The sequence below is a fragment of the Aegilops tauschii genome, chromosome 2, assembly GCF_002575655.3.
Source record: "Aegilops tauschii subsp. strangulata cultivar AL8/78 chromosome 2, Aet v6.0, whole genome shotgun sequence".
Taxonomy (NCBI): Eukaryota; Viridiplantae; Streptophyta; class Magnoliopsida; order Poales; family Poaceae; genus Aegilops; species Aegilops tauschii.
Window position 1 is genome coordinate 332,715,094 of NC_053036.3, and position 10,474 is coordinate 332,725,567.

Genomic DNA, 10,474 nt, shown 5'->3' on the forward strand with positions numbered 1-10,474 from the left:
AGGATTCAAACTCCCAAGCTCTCAATTTACTTCCACACGCTGTAGCTAACTAGGACAACTAACTTGCTGTGCCTAGTAACTCCTTTTATTCTTCTTGTTGTGCATCTTCTCAGTTTTGTTTTGTTTGGCCCTTTTATTCTTCGATTTTGTTCTATTTTTGTTTTTCTTCATAAAACATGTTCTAGTCCCTGTGATAACAAAACGAGTCGCACACGTGGTGTTAAACACATATAGTTAACGCAAACAAAATATATATATTAAATACAACATGTGAGCGTGTTTCAGTAAATAAATGAAGGAAACGTCCGTATGCACAAGATGGATGGACATTTCATTCCGCGTACTCTGTACGCATGACGTACAGGTTCTCGTCGCATGAGTCACCATGTCGGTCCTCAATTTTTTTAAATTAAATGCAAAACAAAAAATGAGTCGCATTTCAAGGAACGAAGGAAACGCACGCCGTCCGGTCCACGCGTCGTTTCAGTGACTAGCTACCTACACTCTTTTCTTTTAATAATAATCCATAGAAAAAACTATGTACACTCTTTTCTTTTTCATTTGCTTAAATTCCTGAACATTTTCTTAAACTCATGAACTTTTTCAAATCCGTGAACTTATTTTTTGAATCCGCGAATTTTTTTGAAATGAATGAATGTTTTTATTTTGTAAAACTTTTATCAATTTCACGACCCTTTTTTTTCAAATTTGTGAAGCTTTTCTCAAATCGATGAACTTTTTCTGATTTCACAAACTTTTTTCAAATTGGTATTTTTTGTCAAATTCATGAACTTTTTCAATTTCGTGAACTTTTTTGTCACATTCATTTACTTTTTTTTTCAAATCGACGGACATTTTTTAAACTTGTGAACTTTTCTTTAATCTGTGAACATTTTTTTAATTTTAAAAACTAGCAACTCAGGCTGACATTTTTTAAAATTTTAATTACCGGCAACTCAAGCTGGCAATCGGGTCGGGTTTGGTCGGGTCGACCTCTCCCGGACTCATGCCTGAATCCCTTGTCGGGTCCATCGCTCGCCGAGGACCCTACACATGGGTGACCCATGCCTGAACCCATCGAGTAGCCCGACCAACTCGGGCACCCATTGGTTCTAGCATTTTATTACGTTTTCATTTTACTCGTTCAATGCATGTCATGGTTGATGCATTTCCTCTTAACCAGCACCCTCGTAGTCTCCTTTATATAGTAGAGCTCCACCGACTAGACGCTAGAGCAAGCGAGGTGGTACTAAACAACCTGCTCTCGTGATCAATTCACTGACATGCATGCAATAGACTTTTTTTAGGGTAGCATGCATTTTTCTAGACAATGTGTGTTGCACCTTCAACCTTTGGAGGTCCAATAAGCTGAAATATTGCATCGTTGCGATGTTATTTAGGGTGAAGATGTTGACCCATACCCAACCCGTTTGGGTTGGGTGTCCATGAGCTCGGCCACCCATGGGGGGGATTGTTTGGTTGACCGGCAATTGTGTAACTAGACTGCCCTATTATATAGCCTAGATTCATGCCTCATGCCGTGTAACCAGATGAAATGGAACTAAAACCATGAACGGAACAGTATGCTGCCTACAGATAAGCCAGAAAAACACCATGTTCAATGAAGAGTGTTCGAGTAGACCAGAAGGCTCCGTCTGAGAGCACAATATTGTCTGATATTGTTGAAATGGCCTCAATATTTTTTCGATGGCCTTGTACGATCAATTCAAGGCACCATACCAAGTTGTTTGAGTTTTCAACAATTCTTGCATTTTTTGTAGTTTTTTTGGGTGAAAAATGGTCGATAAATGGCCAAACCTGACTCAACTTGCAGTGTTGGAAGTCGTTCAAACCTGGTGTTGATGCCTCGTATGTTTGTGCCAAGACTACTGCAAGAAGTTGGGGTCATTTATATATAGTCCCAAAAACTATTAGTTGAAAGGGGTGTGCTAGACTAGGCAACATGGGTGTATCTGTGAGCATGTAGTCTTTCCTAATTTACATGCTTCAGTTATTTGCAATTTTCGTCATTAACAATCAACATGAACATTTTCTTATATCCTAACCATTTCTTGAAATTTGTCGGCGATTTTAGAATTTTAAATCGTGTATGAAAATTATATAAACTTGAACACTTTCTGCAAAATTGTTATCAAATTCGCAACAATTGATGTTGAACACAAATTGTTATCAATCCACATGCTCGCAAAATTTGGTGTCATTTCGTGTATCACAACAAATACACCATGTTCAACCGGGACCATTCGGGTATGCCGATAGGGCAAGTTTCGAAGCACTTTTTTTCACATCCACCAAACGTAGCCAAAAAAATCCACACAATGGCAACACCTTGGCAAGCATGCATGCCAAGTTCCATTGGTTTCCGACATTTCATGCATTGTCTAGGGTTTTCCCGGTGAAAAAACATAAAATACAGGCCAGACATGATGCAACGTGCATTCCGTGTCCGAATTCGCTCAAATTTTGTGTGGGGGCTATCATGGGCATGCCCACCCGCTGGCAAAATTTGATGTCATTTCATGCATGACACCAAACAGACCATGTACAACATGGACCTTTCGGCTATGCCGGTAGGGCAAGTCTCGAAGCACCTTTTCTTTCACCTCCACCAAACGGACCCAAAATTTTCCACACAACGGAAACATCATGGCAAGCATGCATGCCAAGTTACGTTGGTTTCCGACATTTCATGCATTTTCTAGGGTTTTTCCAGTGAAAAAATTCTAAAACACAGGCCAGACGTGACACAACATGCGTTCGGTGTCCGAATTTGTTCAAATTTTGCATGTGGGGCTACCATGAGCATGCCCACCCGTTGGCAAAATTCGGTGTCATTTTAGGCATGGCAGCAAACACACCATGTCCAACCTGGACCTTTTGGGTATGCCGGTAGGGCAAGTCTCGAAGCACTTTTTTCTCACCTCCACCAAACGGGCCCAATTTGTCCCACACAATGGAAACATCATGGCAAGCATGCATGCCAAGTCTCATTGGTTTCTGACATTTTATGCATTTTCTAGGGTTTTTCCGGTGAACAAACCCTAAAACACAGGCCAGACATGATGAAATGTGCGTTCGGTGTTCGAATTCGTTCAAATTTTATGTGAGGACTGTCATGAGTATGCCCACATGCAAGCAAAATTTGGTGTCATTTCGTGCATGGCAACAAATACACCATGTTCAACTAGGCCGTTCGGGTCCATCGGTAGGGCAATTCTCGAAGCACTTTTTTCACCTCCACCAAACGTACCCAATTTTCCCCCACAATGGCATCACCATGGCCAGCATGCATGCCAAGTTTTGTTCTTTTCTGGCATTCTATGCATTTTCTATGGTTTACCCGGTGAAAAAACCCTAAAACACAGGCCGGACGTGGCACAACGTGCGTTCAGTGTCTGAATTTGTTCAATTTTTGCATGGGAACTGCCATGGGCATGCCCACATGCTGAAAAAATTGGAATCATTTCATGCATGGCAACGAATACACCATGTTCAACCGGGACCGTTCGGGTCTGCCGGTAGGGCAAGTCTCAAAGCACTTTTTTTTCACCTCCACCAAACATACCCAAATTTTTCCACACTATGGCCAAGCTGCATGCCAAGTTTCATTCATTTTTGGCTATGCATTTTCTACGGTTTTCCCATGAAAAACCCCTAAAACACAGGGTGGACATGACACAACATGTGTTCGGTGTCCGAATTCGTTCAATTTTTGTGTGGGGGACTACCATTGGCATGCCCACATGTTGGAAAAATTTGGTGTCATTTCGTGCATGGCAACAAATACACCATGTTCAACCGGGACCGTTTGGGTCTGCCGGTAGGGCAACTCTCTATGCACTTTTTTTCACCTCCACCAAACATACCCAATAGTTTTCCACATAATGACATCACCATGGCCAAATGCATGCCAAGTTTTGTTCATTTCTGGCATTCTATGCATTTTCTATGGGTTTCTCGGTGAAAAAGCCCTAAAACACAGGCCGAACGTGACGCAATGTGTTCGGTGTCCGAATTTGCTTATTTTTGCGTGGGAGCTTCAACTGCTCTGGTGTTGCGTCGGGCCCCAACGTCGTGTATCCGTCGACGGCAACGTGCCACTCCTTCAGCAGCCGCGCGGACATCGTAACGAGCAGCGCGAAGCGGCTCAACTCCGCCGGCGGCCACGAGAGAGTCGACGGCCAAGATCGACCATCGCCCCTTTTGGATTCGGAGCTCGCCATCGAGTAGAGTAGGGGCGAGAGGGGAGAAACGGGCCAATGGGGGTCTGAGGAGGAGGAAGAGGGGCGACATGCGCTAGCTGGCCGGCCCTGGCTTTTTATAGCCAAGGCTGCGGGCGCGGGGGGGGGGGGGGGGGTTGGGGTCGGGTGGAAGACCCTGCATCGGTGTGAATGCGGAGGCAGGCGGTACGACACGATGGCTTAATGGTAGGGCGGGGCGAGGCGCATGCGGCGCTGATAACCCACAAGTATAGGGGATCACAATAGTTTTCGAGGGTAGAGTATTCAACCCAAATTTATTGATTTGACACAAGGGGAGCCAAAGAATATTCACGAGTATTAGCAGTTGAGTTGTCAATTCAACCACACCTGAAAGACTTAATATCTGTAGAGAAGTTTTTAGTAGCAAAGTAGTATGGAAGTAACGGTAACAGTGGTAATAGTAACAATAGCAGTTTTGTAGTGATTGTAACAGCAACACGACGAAAGTAACTTAGCAAAGATCAATATGCGAAAAGCTCGTAGGCATTGGATCAGCGATGGATAATTGTGTTGGATAAGATTCATCAGGCCTTGTTTGGTAGAGGGGTATTTCCAGCCCCAACAAGGGTGGGGATTTCAGGGGATTTGGTGAATCCCTCTCTTCCACCCAATCCCCTTGAATCCCCAATCCCCCTCTACCCACAATCCTCTTTGTATAGAAATATTGTTTGGTAGGCAGGGTTTGCATATGATATAAGATGGTGCAAAACATGCAAAAGTCCAATCTTTACAAGCAAAACAACATCATAGCATAAAAAACTTGCTACGAGTAGAATCCACACACGAAACTAATCATGTTGCTACAGAACTATAGAAGCACTGTGATGATCGTCAAGCTCGTGTTAGGTGACGTCGCTCTGGTAGCCATCGTAGGATCACTTTATCCTTGCCGAGAGACAATATCGTCCACTGCAAGGTAGCAGACAAAGCCTCCGTCGTGCTTGCAAGTCAGGCACTATCTGCCGGGGAGCTCGACAAGGCATGTGCCATGAGCTAAATGTCCGCCATTGCACTGCACAAGTTCAAGATCATATCAATAGGTTAGTATTAGTGTTGCCTTTCTTAGGTGAATGGAAAAAAGAATTGGTCGAGCATTTGCCTGGAAGATAGGAGGCAGCTACTTATCAAATCTTAATTGAGGATGGTATAAGGAGGGTTTATGCACTGGCAAAAGTTGCGCGGTACTAGAGAGGCTAGCAATGGTGGAAGGGTGAGAATGCGTATAATCCATGGACTCAACATTAGTCATAAAGAACTCATATACCTATTGTGAAACTTTTATTAGCCTTCAAAGCAAAGTACTACTCTCATGACCCTAGGGGGGAGGTTGGTAGGAGTTAACCATTGCACACCCCAATTCAAACATCACAGAAGGATTTCAATCAAGGATAAATTATGCTCCGACCTCACCGGTAATGTCAGCGGCCACCACTTTACATGCGTGTGGATTTTTTTGCAAATGTACATGCGTGAGGATTAACACCATTATTAATACTCAACTTTAATTCTTTTACTAGCATTCCCCCATATTACCACCTCAATATCGCAAAACTATTGCAAGGAATCAAACATATCATATCAGTGATCTGCAAGTTTTATGTAGGATTTTATGACTAACCATGTGAATGACCAATTCCTGTTAACTCTCTAAATAGATATAAGTGAAGCAAGAGAGTTTAATTCTTTTCTACAAAAGACTTTCCCAAGCTCTAACAAATACTCCCTCCGTCCGGTGAAGAGTGTATGTTTGGCTTTAAAATTTGTCCATAAGAGTGTACAATGCACATTGAATTATAAAAAAATGCTTCTCTCTTATCACACGGTAATCAAGATCAATAGCATCCTACACATGGTCTTCTTATTTTTTACATGCACTTAGGTCATTGGGGGTTGGATAATTAAATAGGAGAGAGATGGTGGCTTGTACCTTTCCAATGCATTTTTTACTCCACTCCATAATTTGTCCTAAAATTTCTATATGTACACTTTTCACCGGATGGAGGGAGTATAAGTGAAGCAAAAGAGCATTCTACAAATAACAATTTTCTATGTGTAGAGAAAAAGGCATCCAAACTTCAAATGGTATAAGTGAAGCATATGAAGCATTCTACGAAGCCATACTCAAAAGATATAGGTGAAGTGCAAAGAGCATTCTATAAATCAACCAAGGACTATCTCATACCAGCATGGTGCATAAAATAAAAGGGAAAAATAAACACAAAAGACGCTCCAAGAATTTACGCATATCATGTGAATAGAACGAAAACCAAAACATACCGATAGGTGTTGAAGAAAGATGGGATGCCTTCCGGGGCATCCCCAACCTTAGACGCTTAAGTCTCCTTGAATATTTACTTGGGGTGCCTTGGGCATCCCCAAGCTTGAACTCTTGCCTCTTCTCATTCTCCTCATATCGATACCTCCTCGATCTTCCAACACTTCATCCACGCAAAACTTAACCAAACTTTTTTATTAGCGGGGTTAGTACACATAAGATCAAATACCCATCATGTACTGCTGCAAAATTATTGTATAATTATAATAAATCATTACCCACTGTATGCTATCACAAGGACTCAACAATATTTCAAACATACGCGAATAATAAAACTATAATAGCAATCTGTGAAAACAGGACAATCTATAAAGATGCAGATGGTACATATACTTCTGTAACTCAAAGAATTCTGAAAAAATTTAGGAAAAAATAAAGAATTTGCATAGCACTACTGTGTAAAAATTTCAGAATTTTTTCATGTTCTAGTAAAAACATGTAAATTCACGCACTACAGCAAAAGTTTCTATTTTTGCACCACACATACCAAACAAGCAATCTAATCATCCTAAAGGAAAATCTTGGCACATTATTTTTATAATACAATGGATTTGTACAAGGGGGTAATTATTTTTGTTGAAAAGTTTCTGCAATTCAAGATTTGCAAAGTTTACATGGGCATGAACAGAGTTCAAGGAGCTCCCCCACTTCAACGGTGCTCGTCTTTCTTACTTTCACTTTCCTTTTTGATTTTTTTTGGTTCCCCTCTATGTTTTTTGTTTTTAAACTTTTTAAAAGCACACAACAGAATAAAATGACTCTCTAAGACTTCCGGGTTGTCTCCCTAGCATCACTTCCTCTAAAGCCATTAAGCTAGGCATAAAGTGCTCAAGTAATTGATCCACACGGATCCCAAGGTATATGAAAGCCAATTTTAATTAACAATGATTTGTATTTTAGTATTGAGCACAAAGCAACATATATCATGCAACAACAAAGTCTAAATCTCTTCCTATGCATCGGCATGTCATAAAAGAACAATTCATTCACATATAGTAAAGGCCGATATATAGCATAAACAGTTTTTTGCAATTTCATCATATTGGAAACATAGAGAGGTGGAGATGTGGTTCCTCTCTCAGAATAATTGCAATTAGGTGCAGCAAGCACATGCATATTATATTTATCAGAATCATCATGTGTAGTAGTAAAATGCAATCCATTAATATAATCCTTAATAAGCGCAAACTTCTCCGATATAGTGTAGTTGGGAGAATTAAAAAAGATAATAGGATTATCGTGTGTGGGTGCAATAGCAACAATTTCATGTTTAACATAAGGAACTATAGCAAGTTCATCCCCATAAGCATAACTCATATTGGCATCATGGCCACAAGCATAGCAAGCATCAATTTCATCAAAAATGGATATTTCAAAAGAATCCAAGGGATCATTGCAATTATCATTGCATTCATCCTTTGGTAAGCACGAAGGGAAATTAAACAATGTATGGGATAAAGATTTACTCACATTAGAAGGTGGGCATGGGTGATCAATCCGCTCTTTCTCCTTTTGTTCTTCGCTCTCCTCCTCATCTTTTTCATCCAATGAGCTAACAGTGTCATCAATTTCGTCTTCCATAGATTCCTGCAAAATATTAGTTTCTTCTTGGACATCGGATACTTTCTCAATAAATTCATCAATATCGGCATTATATTCATAATTCTCATAGCAATATTTAAGTATAGCACAATTTTCAGGTCTGTAAACAGCATCATCATAATTTTCACACTTTTCAAACAAAGATTCAATTGTATAAGCACCCCTAAAAGTGACAAATTCTTCTATTCGTTCCACATCATATTAATCATATATACCATTAGCATAAGAAGCCAAGGTTTCATTATCATTAAAGTCACATGAAAAGGGAAGGTGATGAGCCTTCATCCTAGAGCAGCAAGTATAATCATATCTCAAGCATAGATCCCAAGCATACCAATGCAACATTTCAATTTGATCCCATAAGAGTTTCGCTTTTTGAGTCAAGCAATAATCCCTAAAGTATTCACACTGATCCAACGTATCTCCCATTATCAAGTTGAATGGGGTTTTCTCAGGATTATCAAAGTAGTTTTTAATATTTTGCACACAACGAGCATCGAGGGTTTTAGGAGGTTCCCCATCTCCATGAGTAGCAAGTACAACTATTTTTTTGGCATTTCGTGTTCCATATCCATAACTACAGATGGAGAACAACTTAAAACAGAAAATAAAAACTACTTAGTGGTAAAGCAAACAAGCACACACGAGAATATTCACCCCACGCTATTGCTCCCCGGCAACGGCGCCAGAAAAAGGTCTTGATAACCCACAAATATAGGGGATCAATTGTAGCTTTTTTGATAAATAAGAGTGTTGAACCCAACGAGGAGGTAAAGGTAGATTTATATTCCCTTCAAGTTCTATCGACCACCGATACAACTCTACACACACTTAACATTCACTTTACCTAGAACAAGTATGAAACTATTTTGTAGGTGATAGGATAGGTTTGCAAGGATAAAACTAGGAGTACTTAGCGGAAATAAAACTACGAGTAATGTGCAAGGTAATAAAATTAGTTGTTTAGTAGAGAGCTTTTTGTTACACAAGAGAATGATTTGTCCATAGGCAATCGATAACTAGACCGGTAATCATTATTGCAATTTTATATGAGGGAGAGACATCACTACTGGAATCAGCTTCTTTGCCGTCCGCCATGGCGGACGGCAAAGGCATGGATCACGGACGGCAAACGTCTTTGCCGTCCGCCAGCAGACGGCAAACTATCCGTCTGAACACGTGCCAGCAAAGGCCTTCTTTGCCGTCCGCTTCCAGTAAGCGGACGACAAAGGATTTTGCCGTCCGCCATCCTAGGCCAGCAAACGGCAAAGATAACGGACGGCAGTGCGGTGGCGTGAGAGCCGTCAGGGGGTTAACAACGCTCTTTGTCGTCTGCCAGCGGACGGCAATTCTTCTTCTTCTTCTTCTTCTTCTTCTTCTTCTTCTTCTTCCTCCTCCTCCTCCTCCTCCTCCTCCTCCCCCCTCCACCTCCTCCTCCTCCTCCTCCTCCTCCTCCTCTCCTCCTATTCCTCCTCCTCCTCCTCCTCCCCCCTCCGCCTCTTCCTCCTCCTCCTCCTCCTCCTCCTCCTCCTCCTTCTTCTTCTTCTCCCTCCTCCTGTTCCTCCCTCCTCCTTCTACTTCTTCTTCTAAACTAAAACTAAAACTAATCTAAAATAAAGTAAACTAAAATAAACTAAAACTAATCTAAAATAAACTAAGCTAAAATAAACTAAAACTAAACTAAAATAAACTAAAACTAAAACTAATCTAAAATAAACTAAACTAAAACTAAACTAAAACTATAACTAAAACAGAAACTAAACTAAAAGAAACAAAAAGGAACTAATTAAACAAAAAAAGGGGGAGGAGCTTACCTGGTGGAGGGGGAGGCCGAACGGCTGTGGCGGCCGCTGGAGGAGGCGGCGACCCGGTGGAGGGGGAGGCCGGACGGCCGCGGTGGGACGGGGCGGGGATGGCCGCGGCGCGGCTGCCCGACGTGGAAGAGGCGGCGGGGCCGCGGTGGAGGTCGGGGAGGGGTGCAGGGCGGCGGGGTGGCCGGCGACGCCGCACGGGGTCGGCGGCGCGGGCCGGTGTGGGTGGGGGATGGCGATGGAGGGGAGGGGGTGGGGGGGGGGAACATGGAAGGGGCGGCGAAGGTGCGGTGGAGGTCGGGGGCACAGGGGAGGGGTGCGAAGCGGCGGGCCGGCCGGCTACGGCATATGGGGTCGGCGGCGCAGGTGTGGGTGGGGAGGAATGAGAGAGTGGAGAGAAGAGAGGGGGGCGGGACGGCCGTTAACGTACCCGCCTCTTTGCC